The sequence below is a fragment of the Myotis brandtii genome, unplaced genomic scaffold (assembly GCF_000412655.1).
Source record: "Myotis brandtii unplaced genomic scaffold, ASM41265v1 scaffold209, whole genome shotgun sequence".
Taxonomy (NCBI): Eukaryota; Metazoa; Chordata; class Mammalia; order Chiroptera; family Vespertilionidae; genus Myotis; species Myotis brandtii.
Window position 1 is genome coordinate 1,481,208 of NW_005357806.1, and position 17,507 is coordinate 1,498,714.

At 39.6% G+C, this 17,507-nt stretch overlaps 1 pseudogene; it reads right to left on the bottom strand.

Annotated features, from left to right (window-relative positions):
* The window catches only part of LOC102239911, a 21,775-nt pseudogene extending 7,486 nt beyond the window's left edge, over positions 1 to 14,289 (bottom strand).
* Positions 14,290 to 17,507: the final 3,218 nt, after the last annotated feature.

Consider the following 17,507-nt stretch of genomic DNA (forward strand, 5'->3'; position numbering starts at 1 on the left):
TTGTTTATATATATATTTAGATGCTCCTATATTGGGTACACATGTGTTTACCAGGGTTATATCCTCTTATTGGATTGATCTCTTTAGTATTATGTAGTGACCTTTATTGTCTCTTGTGATGGCCTTCATTTTGAAGTCTGTTGTGTCAGATATGAGTATTGCCACTCCAGCTTCTTTTTGTTTCCATTTGCATGGGAAAAATTTTCCATCTCTTCACTCTCGTCCTGTGTGAGTCTTTTGTTCTGAGGTGGGTCTCTTGTAGAGAGCATATAATTGGGTCATGCTTTTGTATCCATTCAGCTACCCTATGTCTTTTGATTAGAACATTTACTCTATTTACATTTAAGGTTATTAATGATAGGCACTTATTTATTGCCATTTTAATTCTTTACACCTAAGTTTCTCTCTGTATTTCTTCTTCTCATTACAGTAGTTCCTTTAGCATTTCTTGCAGGACAGGTTTGGTGGTGATAAACTCCTTTAGCCTTTTTTTTTTTTTTTTTTTTTTTTTTGGTCTGGGAAGCTCTTTATTTCACCATCTATTTTGAATGATAGCCTTGCTGGATATAGTATTCTTGGTTTCAGATACTTGCTTTTCCTTACCTTGAGTACTTCATACCACTCCCCTCTGGCCTGTAGATTTTCTGATGAGAAATCAGCTGACAGCCTTATGGGCGCTCCTTTGTAGGTAAAAAATTGCTTTTGTCTTGCTGCCTTTAAGGTTCTCTCTTTGTCTTTAATTTTTGGCATTTTAGTTATGATGTGTCTAGGCATGGGCCTATTTGGATTCTTCTTGCTTGGGACTCTCTGTGCCTTCTGAACTTTTATGACTTTTTCCTTCACCAGGTTAGGGAAGTTTTCTGCCATTATTTCTTCAAACACATTCTCTATCCCTTTCTCACTTTCTTCTCCTTCTGGTATTTCTACGGTATGAATATTATTACATTTCCTATTGTCCCACAGCTCCCTTAAGCTATCCTCCTGGTTTTTAATTGTTTTTTCTTTTTGGTTCTCTGATTGAGTGATTTTTTTCTATCCTGTCTTCTAATTCACTGGTCCATTCCTCAGCTTCTCCTAATCTGCTATGTATTCCATCCACTGTGTTGTTTATTAGTGCTATGTCATACTTCATAGTTACTATATCTTTTCTCATGCTGTTGAGCATCCTTGCCATTATTCTTCTGAACTCTATGTCTGATAAATGTCTTATCTTCATTTCATTTAGCTCTTCCTCTGGAGAAGTCTCTTGTTCTTTCATTTGGGGCTTGTATTTTTGTCTCCCCATTTTGGCTGCCTGTTTGGGTTTGTGTCTATGTATTAGGTAGATTGGCTACAAGTTCCAATCTCTAGTGCAGGACAATATAAGATGCTATTTGTGACTGGCCTGAGTCCCCTGATTGGAGCTATCAGCAATCCAGAACTTGTGGCTTCTTCTACTGGGGCTGGGTGCCTTTGGAGAGGTGAAAGAGAACGTGGAAAGAGCAGGGCTGGCGGCACTGTCACTCAGAGTGGACCCTACATGGTATCTTTGGGCAGGTATAGTTGCTGTCTCACCTGGTACTTCAGTCACACCTCCCGCTCTAATCTTTGTCATACTACACCTAAGGGTTGAACCCAGAAAATTTTAGTTTGCCGTTTTCTTCTGTAAAATAAATATTTGTTCTTGTCCTTGCTGCTCTCACCCTTTCTCCTTTCCCTCTGAAACCAGTAAGAATGAGAAAGAACCCTCCCTCCTCTAACATTTATTCTTATTATTTTAGAACAGAAGAGATCTTTGGAGATGATCTAACCTCGCTCCCTCATTTTGTGACTGAAGCGCAGGACTAGAGAGGGTAAATGGCGTGCGTGTGTCATATGAGTAGCTAAGCAGGGACTGTTAGGGTTTGGCTGGTGATGTGGGCTGTGAAAGAATTCACAACTAAAAGAAGAGATGCAGAGAGTAAGTTCATTTTTACTTTCTAAGAGAGGGAAAGGCCGGTGCATTGTTAATCAATACAGGGGCAAAAAACAAAAGGTGGTTTCCCCTTTTAAAGGGTAATGGCTGTTGCTAAGTGAGAAAAAAGGGAGGAGGATTTAGGGCTGAAACAGAGTGGACACCAGGGGGGTATGTGTGGTTTGTTTGCTTTTCAGGAGACAGTCCAGGCAGATATCCTAGGGAGGTGTCTTATCAGTATTTTTCCTAAGCCTGTAAAACATGCTTAGAGCAAAAGTTATGAAGAGTTCAAGAAAGGCTGAAGAGGAGGAGTGGGGTAGAGAATTTCTACTAACTAGAGCAGTGGTTCTCAACCTGTGGGTTGTTCCACCCCTTTGGGGGTCAAATGACCCTTTCACAGGGGTCGCCTAAGACCATTGGAAAACACATATATAATTACATATTGTTTTTGTGATTAATCACTATGCTTTAATTATGTTCAACCTATAACAGTGAAATTGGGGGTCACCACAACATGAGGAACTGTATTAAAGGGTCGCAGCATTAGGAAGGTTGAGAACCATTGAACTAGAGACTCTTTGGTGTGAATTATCCCTGAGTAGTTAAAACAGCAGGGAGGAGGAAGATGCAAGAATGTAGCCTTGAGAGTAGTTTATCTTGTCTTGCAGCTTGAATAGAGGGGCTGTTTGAATCAGAAAAGCTAATAATCTTGGAGTTTAATTACTGGGTGCTTCTTATAAATTATGGAAAGCCACAGCAAGGAAAAAGAAAGCCCTTTTTTTTTTCTGTCCTTACAGGAACCATTTTAGGTTTCTGAATTTCTAGTTAGTCTTTGTATTATTGGGCTTCACAAAAGCTAAGGGCTTAAAAACTTCATTCCCAAAACATGTGCCTAGGTGGTCTGGGACCCTGCTGTCTATTCACAGGGTGCCAGCTGCAGGGTATTTAAAAAGTTCAAGGGAAACAGACATCTATCGAATACTATGGAAATGGTGGTTCACAGTTTTAATATTAGATTGTGTTTCTTTCAATGACACCTTAGTTTTGCAGAGCTGAAGTTTTAGCAGTTTACAGTGATAATAAGCAAGTACCTGGTGAAAACCAATGTGGAGCAAGAAATTAGCATGACGATGTTTAATATGATCCTATGGCAGCAATTTTCAACCCTTCTCATCTCATGGCACACATAAACTAATTACTACAATTCTGTGGCACAAGAAAAAATATATTTTTTTGCCAATCTGACAAAATAAATTTTTTTGGTATAATTTTGATTCATTCACACCCAACAGCTATTGTTTGTTGGCTGTTGTCATTTTGTTATTTGACAATCTAAGGGAAAAGAGGTCAGTGCCCCTGACTAAATAGTCAGGCATTGCATGTTTTAAAAATTCTTGCAGCACATTGGTTGAAAATTGCTCCCCTATGGTGTGAGAGGCTGTGCAGGGCCCAATAGGCACCCACATCTTATTAATAAGAGGTATCAGTGATTAAAGAATGGAATAAAAAAAATTAAATTTTCTTGCACTTATGATATTTTAAAATGATGCTAAGTTGCTAGGACAAAAATAGTTACTAAATTTTTTATATGAAATACTTAATAAATGGAGCACTTAGGTATTTTCTTGACTTAGGGAGCCATGAAAAAGTTACTGAGATGCTGAGGCCTCCATAATTTCAAATAAGTCTGAGAACCTCTGACTTAGTGTGTCTTCTGTGTAAGCTTTTTACCAGAGAAAAGAGAGGCTGAGTAAGGGCGCATGAAACTGGGCATATTCAATAGTGAGCAGAGGGAGAACAGCAGTCCCAAGGTCATTTGATCACTGCTTAGCTGGCACAATGGCTGCTCCAGCAGATTCAAGGCAACGCCGCTGCCTGCCCAGTATTTGAAGAAGATAAATTATCGGGCTTCCCTGCTTTCTCAATACCTTTTTATCTCGAGAACCTTTATGGGGACTATTGGCTCTTTGTCATGTGCCCTACAGCTTATATGTGGGGGCCCAATTGTGAGGTCCCGGGCAGTGTGGCTTGAAGTACTATTGTGGAGTCAATGTCGGAGCACTCAGAGGTGAACTTGGAGCTGAAGAGGACACTTACTTGCCTTGCTTAGACCTGCCATTGTTTTCCTTTCTGAGTAATTCCCATAGAATCAATTTTCTAGAAACTGCAAGCCAACTTCTTTTTAGTATTTTTATTGTGTCTTGCTAGTTAGCAGATTCGCCCGAGAACACAGTGAAGTGAACATTGAAAAATATGTATCGGAGGAATACATAATAATTTTAGGAAATTATTATTTATGACATTAAAAATTTTGGAAAACAGGAAAGAAAAATGTCACCAATATTTCTTTTTCACAATTGTTCTTAAAATTTTGAGGTAGATAAGTCTAGGCTTTTGTTCCTAAGAATCTTTTCCTTATTATGTAGTTGTTCATAGTAAGTTATTTAGTTGTGTGTGTGTGTGTGTGTTTTCCCCCCAATTTCTAGGAGGTGGTATAGCATAATGACTTAGACCTAGGTTTTGCCCTCAAATGAGAGGTTCTAGTCTCAGTGATGAGTTGCAGGGCAGAGCTTAATTTCTGAATCTCAATTTTCACAGCTAAAAAATGAGGATACTAATACCTGCATCATAGTCCCTGTGAAATTTCAATAAAATATTTGTCAAGTTCTTATTATAGTGCCTAGCACATACTAGGGACTCAGTAAATTGTACATTGTTATTAATATGCCATCAGTATTTCCCTTTTGTCATATAGTCTTTATGACCATATTTTTAATAGCTGCATGATACTCCATCAAGTTGTATGCATTCTTATTTGTTTAACTATTTATCTGTTATTAGATTCTTAGGTTGCCTCTGATTTTGTACTTGGAAAAAAACTTCTGCAGCAAACTGTTACTCAGTCAGCGGATTCGATAAGCGCTCACTATGTGCCAGGATCTTTGCTTGGTATTGGGAACACAGAACTCAGAATGGCATAGTCCTGGCCTTGAGAGACTCACAGTCTGGGGAGGGAGATGTGTACAGGTCACTCCTGTCCTGTGGTAAATGACATCACTGTCCAAATTACTGCGAAAGGGCAGATTGGAGGACAAAATGTCACACTCTGCCTGGAGAGCTTGGGGAAGGCAGGTGAGGGTCATAGGAGATGGGTTAGTGAGATAATGGGGTAAGGAGCAAGTTATGAAGGGCTTTTTAAGCCATCATACAGAACAGAGCTTTTATTCCTAGTGCAGTGGGGCAGTTGGTTTTGGAAAGAGAAATGGCATTATCTGCTTAGGTTTTACAGTCTGTAGGGAGCGAGTTGGAAACAGAGTTTAATTAAGAAGTTATTAAAGAATCCAGGTGAGAGATGGTGTGGCCTAAACAAGCTGAGAGTGATGGAGGTGGTAAGAAGTGGCCAGATTGGAATAACCCACAACCTGAGCTGTCAGGTTGGATGTGAGGTGTCAGAAAGGGAGAAGTCAAGGATGGGTTCCTAGGCGTTTAGCCCGAGTGATTGGAAGGGTGGAGTTGCCATTCCTAAAATAGTAAAGGATGTAGGAGGAGCAGGTTTGGGGAGAAAACCAGGAGCTGAGTTTTGAAATATGGTATGTTTGAGATAGTTATTAAACAGCTAGGTAGAGATGTTCAATAGGTAGTTAGATGTAGGAGTCTGGTTTGTCCCCAAATTATAAGTTTGGGATGTATCTGTATATTTGTGGCATTTATAACATGTTTTTAAAATTTGGTTAGTTATTTTAGCCATTACTCCCTTCATAGAATTTTCGTTGGGATCTTCATCTTTAAAAAATCCAAATAAACTTCAATCGCTTTGTAAAATTGTATGTTGGAAATTTTATTAGCAGACTACACACACACACACACACACACACACACACACACAGTGAGGCAAAAGTAGGTTTACTGTAGTTTGTATGGAAAATAATGCAATAATAAATAAATATATAATATAAGAATAAACTGCTTTGAGTATTCACAACTGGAATCCTACTTTTGCCCACCATATATGTATATAATATATATAATATATTTACTAGAAAACTAGAAGTCTTTTGGGAAGACTTGGCATCATTAAAATGGGTCTTTGTATCTAGTATCACATTATGTCTCTCCATTTGGTTTTCCCTTTATTTTCCCAATAAACATTCATTCTTTTTCTCCACGTACATCACACACATTTGTTGGTAATATTTTTCCCAAGTGTCATTACTTTTTGTTGGCATTGTCAGTAAACTCCTTTTCATTGGTATTTTGATAGTTTTGCTCTTATAAAGGAATTACTATACATTGACATATTTGACTACTTATTAAACTTCTAGTACTATAATTCATATCCTACTTGATTTCTTTGATTTTTCCCCCCCTAGGAATAGACTCATATCACCTGTGAATAATAATTTTGTCTTTTTCCTTTCAATATTTGAGTCTCATTTCTGGGCATGCCAAAAAAAGAAATCCTAAATTTAAGATAAGGGGGAGCTGCAAAGTAAGGAGGCAATTAATACCTAAAAGTCTAATCACAGCTTACCACTTTTGTTTTGTTCTTGCTTTAGGCTTGTTCCAATTAGTCCTCCCCTTGCCCTTTTAAAACTTTATTTTTAATAGATTTAAAAATAATGATTTTGAGAGAGAGAGGAAGGGAATGGAGAGAGAGAAACATCGATGTGAGAGGAAATATTGATTGGCTGCCTCCTGCAGGCCCCCCCTACCAAGGACTGAGCCAGCAACCCAGGCGAGTGCCCTGACCTGGAATCAAACTGGCAACCCTTCAGTGCATGGACCACACCCAACCAGCTGAGCCACATGGGCCAGGCTTGATAGATTTTTTGAGTGCCAAGAGCTTATCTGTTTTAGGTTTGTGCAATATCCCTAATGATTGACTTTGGTATATTTGGTTTCCAGCCGTTTTGCTCTTCTAAGGACATGTTCTGATTGGTTGATCATTATGGTTACTCTTCTCCTGCTGAATCAGCATTTAACTTTCATGGATACAGAAAAAAATTAAAACCCAGTAGAACGAACGTAATAACCAGAGATTTTGAGTAGGGCTCTGATGAAAATTTAAAATTGAATAGCCTGCCACCACCCCATCAGCACAGTAAACATGAATTTATACTACAAGTATTTAAAAATAATTATTACATGATTCATAAAACAATTGCTTTTGAAAACTTGTGTTTTCAAACTAATATACTATCGTTTTGCAATTTTGAAAATTATTTTTGTTTGAAAAATCTTTTCTAAATACAAAACCGGTTTCACTTTTGCTGTGGATTGCAAATCAGAAAATGACGTGCTGATGCACCTTAGATTTCTAGAATGCTTTACCATAAATTCTCAGGTTAACTTTCAAGTTCTGTTTCCTGTGTGTCCAGTTAAGCTTCTTGTGACCTTTCTCCTTGAAGGAGCAGATGACACTCTCTGAAGTGCTAGGACTTTGTAGCACCAATGAAAGCTTTTAATTGGCCGGCATTGCCTTGTTTAAATAGCCAGACACCTGCTGGGCAAGCCCTGCGCATGTGAGTGGGGCTATATGTTCCGTCCTTTAGGATTTGCAAGGCTGGAGCACAAAGACAGCAATTGTTACCCAATAAGCAGTAGTCACACACTTCTACCAATCGCCTTAGGAGGGCTGGTTACCATGGAATCCACCATCTGTTCACTCCCCCCCAGAATGTGATTATCCTTGCTGGGCTGGGAACTGGGGGAAGCAGGGGAGTGCGTGCCCTGTGAAATTATCTGCAATGGATTGGGTTAATGGGAGGCTAGATTTGGCTCGCTGGAAAAACAAATGAAGGGTGTTCTGCTTCCACCATTTGTGACTTCTAACCAAGAGGAATAAATTCGGCTTTTATAAGGTAAGTAACCATGGTACTGTGTATTCAGTTTGTACCACATTTGGTGTCGGGCATTATGTCCATGCGGTCCAAGCAAAGGGAGCAATAAGCTCTTCTGAAAGAAATTGCCAGCATTACACACTTCTATTGTATTGATTTTAAGCAGCTCCTGTACGATGACATGTTAATGTCGGAAAAATGAAAGAATTATTCTTTCATCTTTTACAATTTTTTTGTGTGCCTGTGTAATTGTTTTATGTCCTCTGAAAGTGGCAAAAAGACTGTCATTTTTCATAGTTTCTCAGAATGAATTATACCGATATTCTCTTTGAAATACTCCCATGGCCACGTGTTCAGTGCCTATTCTTCAAATAAGAAAATGTCTCAGGTCAGGGACATTTGTAGGTTATGGTTTCATTAATGATTATTCTGGCCCATAAGACTGACCTACCATCATTAGGTCATGTTTTGAAATGTGATGCTTATGCACTTTTATTGTGCAATGCTTTTGCACAAGTTTCAAGGGCCCGAGCATGTGGAAACAATGTGACAGTGCTTTTAAGGGCGGGCAGGCTTGCAGGCACACTAATACAGGAAGGGGCAAAGCTAGGAAGATCTGCTTCTATTTCAAGGGCTTCCTTTGTGTTTCTTTTTTTTTTTCTGTTTCAACAGCCCCTGGAAATGTGTGATGCATATTGTGAGCAGTAGAAGGAGATTTTGGTGCTCACAGATGGATGACTGACATTTTTCTGGGTGGCTAAGAGGTTGGTAGCTCAAACAAGGGACTTCTATGTCCTTTGCAAGGCAGCATTGTGTCCCCTTCCCTGATACTGTGCCCTAAAATATAAAAGTGAAAAACAAAAGGAGTGCTGTCTGTACTCTGGGTACTTCTTTTGTGTAAGTTTTCCTATCCTTTAAACCACAGCGCCAGGGCGCTGTGAGCCCGGCTGGGTCTGCCATTTTTATTTGCTATAGGAAGGGTTGCAAGGACAGGCTTTGCTTATGCAGCTGTAGTCACTCTGATAGTGCTTTTCAGCTGTCATCTTGGACACTCGCATCACTGGCTGCTCAGAGGGCTAGACAAGGTCATTGCTAACAGACCCTACTTGTTTAATTTTCTTTTTTTAAATGATAAGTATAAAATTAGATAACCTTGTATTGGTCAAGGACTCATGTTCTTACTTCAAGAACAGCTTTTCAGGATTGTCAGTTGTGAGTTCTTGGTATGAATTGTGGCTGACTTTAAAATCCTTACCTTTTGTGTTTATTGACCTCTATACATTATTATTGTTACTACTAGTTTAAGTTTTTTAAATATGCAAAATTTTATTAGGTAGCTGCTAGCTCTAAAAAAGAGCGTATTTTTTCAATAATAATAGATGCATGTCTGGCTGGAATTTTTCTTAGCATCTGTAAAAACTTTTAAGCTAATCTGGTATTGTTGAGATGAAATTTTCAGGCACAAATGTCAGTCATTCATAAGCAATATAAGTTTCGGAAGGAAATAAGATAATGTGAAAGCAAACCTGAAAAAGCCTGCGATTGAATGGGTGTGAAGTGTGAGAGCATTCGTGTGCCTGGGTTGTAGTTACTTAAGCAGTTGAGTTGGGCTGCGTAAATCTATCACTTTTCAAGTTCTCTAGTGTTTGTGAGTTTTCTTACTATTTTTTTGTTGTTACTGAATTGAAGTTTAATTGTGTATTTTTAAGTGGGTGTTTGTCATTTGATCCCGATGGTTTATGGATATGGGCAGGCACTTTTAAGCATATTTCTTATGTTCCTTGACTGAGTTTTCGGAGTAATTAAATAAATAAAGCCATAAGGCGTTCAAGATACGTTAGAGAAAAAACTTTGTTCCATAGCCACGGACAGGAACTTAGGGTTATACTTCCTGAAGTTATGAAGAGGAGTGGGCAGCAGGGACAGTCCCTGGAGCGCCTGCGATCCCAGCCAGTGTTGCCGAGGGTGAGGGCTGCACGGCCGTGTGACCTGTAGTTCACTGGGAGGGATGTGGCTTTTGGACCTAGTGGTGTGTTTTTTTTTATTGCCCATGGTGAGATTTCGCTTCTATTCACAATCATTGTCAGTGGTAAGACCCACCACCCTGTGTCCACAGTCTTGTGGTAACGCGTTTAAAATATACTGAGTTCTCGGAGCCGCTCTGAAGAGTGACTTTCTGGTTCTCGCTGTCCTTGTCTGTGAGGGTGGGGAAAGGTGCTCGATTTCCGTGAGTTCCGAGACTTCTTCCAGCTTTTCAGACTCTGAGATGGCTCGATGCTTTTCAGTCCTCCAGTCCCACTTTAAGATGTCACTAAATGACAACTTTCCAGTAGTGTTTATAAACATGTAAAGCTACCCCTATTCAAAGTTATTTATTTTACAAGTGTTATATAGATGACAAATCAGAAACTCTGAATAAAGTGCTTGGAGTGACTCAAATTTATAACAGTCTAAGGCTCTAAGCAGATAGCAAATCAATCCACCACTAGGTCAGTGCAAATAGTCGGGTTTTTCTGCTTTTTCCTTGACACATGATGCTGGAATGCTGCCTGGCTTGACTTAGAATTGGACAAGTAGACTAAAGAGTTAATGAACAGCTGTTAGAGCTTACATTTCTCTCCTATGTTTTATTGCCACCTTCTGTCTAACCTCTAAATTGAGTCTCTCTATTTGCTTTTGGGGTATAGATTTATAATCCATTTTTTTGAAGTTAACCATCTTTGGTCATCGTGGTCCATTTGGCCCATGAGCTGTCTGCGCTCTCAGGATCATCTCATTTTTAACTCATTTTACAGACAAGAATCTGAGGCTCATAATGATTAAGCAACTTGTCCAGGGTCACAAAACTTGCATTGCAGAAACAGATAATGTTGGGTATTGCATGTTGAATGCAAAGATACGAGGTAAGGTCAACTGACTTCCTGCATTGTTACCCTTATGAGGAGCAGAGCAGTCAATGTCACCTTGAAGTCTCACAGATGGACTTTTCAGGGATTTGAAGGGAAAAGGAATCTGCGGATGCTGCTATGTTCACATGTCTCTGGTGTTGAAGCTGTTTTCATTCTACATGACATTTAAAAAGAGATATATTGCCCTGGCTGGTTTGGCTCAGTGGACAGAGTGTCAGCCTGTGGACCCAAGGGTCCCAGGTTCAATTCCGGTCAGGGGCACATGCCTGGGTTGCAGGCTCGGTTCAATGTGCAGGAGGCAGCCGATCAATGGTTCTCTCTCATCATTGATGTTTCTATCTCTTCCTCTCCCTTCCTCTCTGAAATAAAAATATATTTTAAAAAAAGAGAGATACTGAAAACTGCCCTCTCCCACAATTCTGTATTGCCATGGGTTCAAGAAATATTTAGAATGAATTAATTTTGTGCATTTGTATAATTTTGTATGACTGCGTTAAATATAGAACTACAGGGTCCTGCCAGGTAGCTTAGTTGGTTAGAGTGTTGTCCCAATGCGTCAAGGTTACAGGTTCGATCTCTGTTTAGGGCACATACAAGAAATAACCAATGAATGCATAAATAAGTGGAACAACAAATTGATGTTTCTCTTTCAAGTCAGTAAATTAAAAAGTTCCCTCTCTATTAGAGAGAGAACTATAGGATGTGAAGCCTGTATATAAAGTGTGCATCTGAACAGTGTAAACTCACCCAAAAAAGCTATGGCTCACAGGAGGTTGCTGCATTTTACAGGATTTCTCTCTGTATGAATGTGCCATATATTTGATTTTCAGCAGCAGTTTTCTTCAGAGATGCTTCCTCTTCTGTTTTTATAACTGCTTCTATGCTTTCTGAAAATCAAAAAGGCAAACTTCCTATAAATTGGCAGTAAATCGGTCTATGTAGGCAGCTGCAGATCCTTGGAACAGTTTGGTATAATGCACTTATTCCTTTCCCACTCAGTTGCCACCACTTGAAGCCCAGGAATGGCTTGATGGAGTTGAAGGAGGGTATCTGGCAATACCTTATTCTGAGAAAAGTTCCATATTTTGTGAATAACCCCCATTCTATGGGGCTAATTATTTGGTAACAAATGTGTTGAGTTACTGACTCCCCTATAACAGTTGTTTCCTTCCCTTCTTCCTTCTTGTCTGTTTAAATCCTTTTTACTTTTTTTCCCCCCACCAATTTTCTTGTGCTGAATTCAGAATAATGAAATCATGTGACAAGATATATTCCCAGAAGGCAAACAGATGGACTCTATTGGATTTTTTGGATTTCTATTATACATTGCTAGAGGTGTAGTCTCCTATAATTTAAAGATCTGTCAGGATCATCTCATTTTTAGCTCTCTTGTTTTACAGAGAAGAATCTGAGGCCCATAAAGATTAAGCAACTTACCCAGGGTCACCAAACTTGCATTGCAGAAACAGCTAATGTTGAGTAGTGTGTGTTAAATGCAAAGACAGGGGGCAAGATCAACTGTCTTCCTACGTTTCTACCCTTACGAGGAGTGGACCCCTAAGGTGTCACCTTAAAGTCACACAAATGTGATTTTCAGTCTGCCCAGAGGGAGAGCAGCTTTGAAAGATGATCCTCCCAATAACCAAGGTCATAAGAAACAGATCTCTTTCTCATTATAGATGCCTATGCTTTAAAAAAAAACTTTAACTGCCAAACCAACTAGATCTTTGTGCTTTTTAGTTTCAAGTTCTCTCCCTTACATCCATATTTATAGAAGTAAAATGATGATCACAATGCTGCTTGGTGATTGTGGAGCCCAGAGCAGGTGAGGTGGAGCACAAAGGAAGGACAGCCTGAAGGACAAATATAGTTCCACTCTAGGGCACGCTTGTCACCTGCATTGTACATTCCTATTGTGGGTTAATGCGCCCTCTTCTGTGGACAGTGATTGATGGATAGACAACCTGTGCTTGCTTACCCCGCCTCCCTTCCCTTTGCTCCCCTCACCCCACCCACCTGCTCTAATTTGGGAGCACCTTGGGCCACCCTACCACCTATGGAGACATTCTTTCTTTGGCTGTGTTACTATTACCAGTGTTGACCTTGCATTCATTCATCAAATATTTATTTAACATTTTATTCTTTGCCAGTGTCAGAGGATAGGACACAGAACACAATGGACACAGTCTTTAGTGAAACTTACATAATAAAGAAGGGAGACATAAAACACAAATAAGTGAACAATGTAATTTCAAATAGTGGTAAGTATATGAAGACAAACACGATGTGTGTTACAGAGGGATTTTCGGGTAGCAAACTTTAGAGTGGGTCATCAGAAAATGCTTATCTGGGGAGGACTTAGATAAGCTGAGACACAAATAATTAGAATCCAGGAGTAGGGGGTGTGTGGTTATTTCCACTTTATTCAAGTGGAAATTGAGGAAAGCCTGTCATCTGGTTCATTCTGTGTTCAGTTAGTGCTGCAACACTACAGCATGTGTTGTCTCTTCTTTCAGCACTTGATCATGAATATATGTTCTTTTTCAAAATCAGAGTTAAATGGGCTGGCACAGTGGTGAAGAGCACAAGCAGACCTAGAGTTAGCCCCCCCCACCCCCCCCACACACACACGTACTGGCCACCTGGAGGAGTGTAGCCAAGTTACTTAACTTCTCTAAACCGGTTTCCCCCATTGTTAGAACTTACAGGGTTATTATCGGTATTTAAGGAGTTAATATCCAGAAACCCACTTAGCGCTAGAGATGATGGGGATAGTTGTGATGTTCTGTAAGAGGCATCAATAATAATCCCGTGGATGTTAAAGTATTTGCTACCGTTGGCAGTGGAAGCCCAGAGAACTATTCACCTTCTCTGTACAGGATAATTTTTAATTTGATCTCTCCCATTCATTCTCTCATCCCTTACGTTCATTTATTCAACAAACTTTTTTTTAAAAAAGCACTTTATTGAGGTATGACTGATATACAAAAAGCTGTACATATTTAAGGGATACAACTTGATGAGTTTGGAAGATAAATATACACTTGCAAAGCCATCATCACAATCTATGCCATAAACATATTCGTTACCTCCAAAAGAACTTTTTTTTGTATGTCCCTCTGCCCTTGCTAGATTCTAGATAAAGAACATGATTAGACTTGGTCAGCGCTCACAGTGCTCAGGTAACAATCTGTTGACCAATCAATTGCATTCCTGTCATTGGTGTCACGGTGGAGCAGGGGTGCAGGGGACAGAAGCAGGAGAGATGGCCTCTCCTCCTAGGCGGCAAAAGCAAGTCGGCATGATGGGCCTGGGAAGTGCTAGTATCTGAATGCAGAATTTGAGGTAAGATAGGGTGGGATTTGAGAGTGGAGATCTTGATTTGCATCGATGTTTTTACTGTATCCTGTAAAGAATGGGGAATCTTTCACTACTTTTAAACATTCAAAGAATAGATCTTCAGTTTTGGGGTCTAAAAAGACAACTGGTAGTTTAAGTAATGCAAACATTGGAGGGATTATCCAAGGCAGGCTGAATTACTCTTTTCATCTTCATCGTCTTCCTCTTCCTCTTCATCCGTAGCAGGAAATAATGTTTCTTCTATCATCACCACCACAATACAGCTAAGTCATATTTTATTCTTGATATTTAGATTCTAAAGCTGCACATAAAGTAAAATCTGCAGAGTCCAAAAGTTCTTGAGCAATCCCTTAGAAAGCCATAGCTGGGGGAATCAACTCTCTCATTAAGTCCAACCCAGTGGGTGTCTTCCCAGGGTTGGAAGGAATTGCTGCTGCTTTGCTTGGGCGTGAGATGAAATAATCTGTGTTTTCATTTAGGGATCATGCTGTATGAATATAAGGGAACAGCAGGTTCATGACCCCTCCTCATTTCTACTACAGGGCACGTGAGAATTGGGGTCAAGCTGCCTGAACAACTTAAACTTTCACACCTGTTTTTGTGAGCTCTCTTGTACATCTGTTTTCTATATCTGCAAAGTGTCTATGGTTCAACTTGAGCACGCTTTTTAAAAAATATATATTTTATTGATTTTCCACAGAGAAGAAGGGAGAGGGACAGAGAGTCAGAAACATCGATGAGAGAGATTGATCAGCTGCCTCCTGCACACCCCCCACTGAGGATGTGCCTGCAACCAAGGCACATGCCCCTGACCGGAATCGAACCTGGGACCCTTCAGTCCGCAGGCCAACGCTCTATCCACTGAGCCAAACCGATTCGGCATCAACTTGAGCACGTTTTAATGCACTTATAGTACAACTACTGTAATTGCTATGTAAACTTGCAGTGTTTTCTCATTTCATTTCTAACAAACACCTGAAATAAGTGGAATTTATCCTAACTGAACAAATAAAACTCTTGTTATGAGATACATAATATTTTCAAGTTCACTAATAATTAAATGATGAACTGGAATAAAAACCCTGATCCATTCTGGCTTCAATTCTATATTCTTAGCTTTTATGTTCAGTTTTCTTTAATTAGAAAGCTATTGCATTAACCTGGGCTATATTTACACATATGTGTGTATATATGTATATATACACACACACACACACACATATATGTTTCACACATATATGAAATGTAAATATTGCAGTAGCAGAAGGGGTATAGAAATGAAAAAATTCAAAGAGATGAAGAGGGAGAATTGTGTTACTGCCTTTAAGAAGCCCTTAGGTACTTAGCAATTGTCAAAGAACATGAATGTGATATTTCAAAAAAGAAGAAACACAAATGACTAATACATGAGAAAAAAGTGTTCTATAACTGGCAATCAATTTACAAAATAAATATTCTCTTATTACATTGGCAAAAATTTCTTGAATGCTTACATTTTGGATTTGGCATCCTTATATATTTCGGATGCCAATGTAAATTGATATAACTCTTTGGAAAACAATTTGATAATATGTGTGATCTTAGAGAACATTTTGTTGAAAGGAACAGAAGAATCCCCCTAAAACTTAGATAAGAGAGAGATGAGTAGAGACAATAAAAAGGTATCTCCTAGAGCAGTGGTTCTCAACCTGTGGGTCGTGACCGTTTTGGGGGTCGAACGACCCTTTCACAGGGGTCGCCTAAGACCATCGGAAAACACATATATAATTACATATTGTTTTTGTGATTAATCACTATGCTTTAATTATGTTCAGTTTGTAACAATGAAAATACATCCTGCATATCAGATATTTACATGACGATTCATAACAGTAGCAACATTACAGTTATGAAGTAGCAACGAAAATAATTTTATGGTTGGGGGTCACCACAACATGAGGAACTGTATTAAAGGGTCGCGGCATTAGGAAGGTTGAGAACCACTGTCCTAGAGCCTCGAGGACAGGAAGACCATCTGGCCTCACAGGAGCCTGACCCAGGATTGTTCCACTCCCGCTCCCTCAGACTGGCCTCTTCTGCCCCTCTGTGTGGAGGGCAAGACCCATGGCTGCCCCAAATCTCGATTACTCAGCAACCAAGGGCCTTTCATTTTACTGGGCTGTGTGTCTGTGTGCGTGTGTTACCTTTTTACCAAAGTGAAGTAATACTAAAGGTATATTCTTTCTGTTCATTAGAAAAAGGCATAGCTCCTTAAAGAGTAAGCTGATCTGGATGTTTAACCTTAGTTTAGCATTTCTATAAAGCTAATTTCCCTTCTTTTAAAAAATTGGGATAGGTCTAAAATTATTGCTGTAAAAGTGATCATTAATATAGCTCTTCCTTGAGTTATCTTTCTGCTTTTTAATCCTTGTGTACATTGAATCTCTGTCTGTGATAAACAACTTCTATACTAATTCTGATCAGTGTACCTAAACTCAATGTCATGGGCACTTTGGGGCTCTGAGTAGAGTGTTCATGACTTTAAGCTCACTTAGCTTCGGCCTTCAGGTGTCTGTTGGTTCTACAACATTTGGGACCTCTCGGCCCCTATTGAAGTTTGTCACTGTCTTCTTGTAGAAAATTGTTGGAGTGGTGGTTTCTCTTCTCAGAAGAGCCAGCTCTGTACCAGGTAGAGTAAGCTCATTCAATAGTTTGACTACCTAAAGTGCACAATTAGTTTTGAAAAAGGCTGTTCCAAGGCCCAGCTCTTTCTCTTCCAGGAAGCATATACATTTTAACATTAGTGAAAATTGAGTTGTTTTGACCAGATGGAAGTGAAAGGGGAACGAAGTGAAAGACAGATGGTTTGAAGCAAATAAGGCTATCTACCTTTTCCGCATCCTTGACCATCCAGAACTGTTTTTTCTTGATTACCATAAGTATAACATATTTCCACAGAAGCTATTTTATCATTTGTGAGTATTGGCAGAAAGGGGGAAGGGAGGGCGTGCATAAAATTTGTGGTGGAGAGCAGACCAGATGGAATCTCGTTTTTATAAAGTTGGATAGGTTTATCTCCTGGTCCAGGCAACCTGGCTATTCATGTAATAAACATGTAGTGTTTTCTTCGTGTCCAGCCCTGTGCTGAGCAGTAAAGATACAGTCTGGCTCTCAGGAAGCTCACTTTAGTAACATGTTTGATTCAGATTCGTAAGACTGTACAAAGGTCAGGGCAAAGTGTTGTGATTACATAGAGAGAAGGAAGGATGCATGCCCAGGCCAGAGGCAGCTCTGCTGCACGGTCTTAACCCCTAGAGTTCCGGGGAGCGCGATCGGGCTCCTCCTGTCTTTCGCCAAAAGTGCCGGGACCGCTATCGCGCTCCTCCTACAGAGTCCAGTTCTAAGTCTGCTTTTATTAGTGATGATGATATTGCTAAATATGTCAATTCTTGCTGTGAAGATGACGATTTTGTGGAAGATATTGAA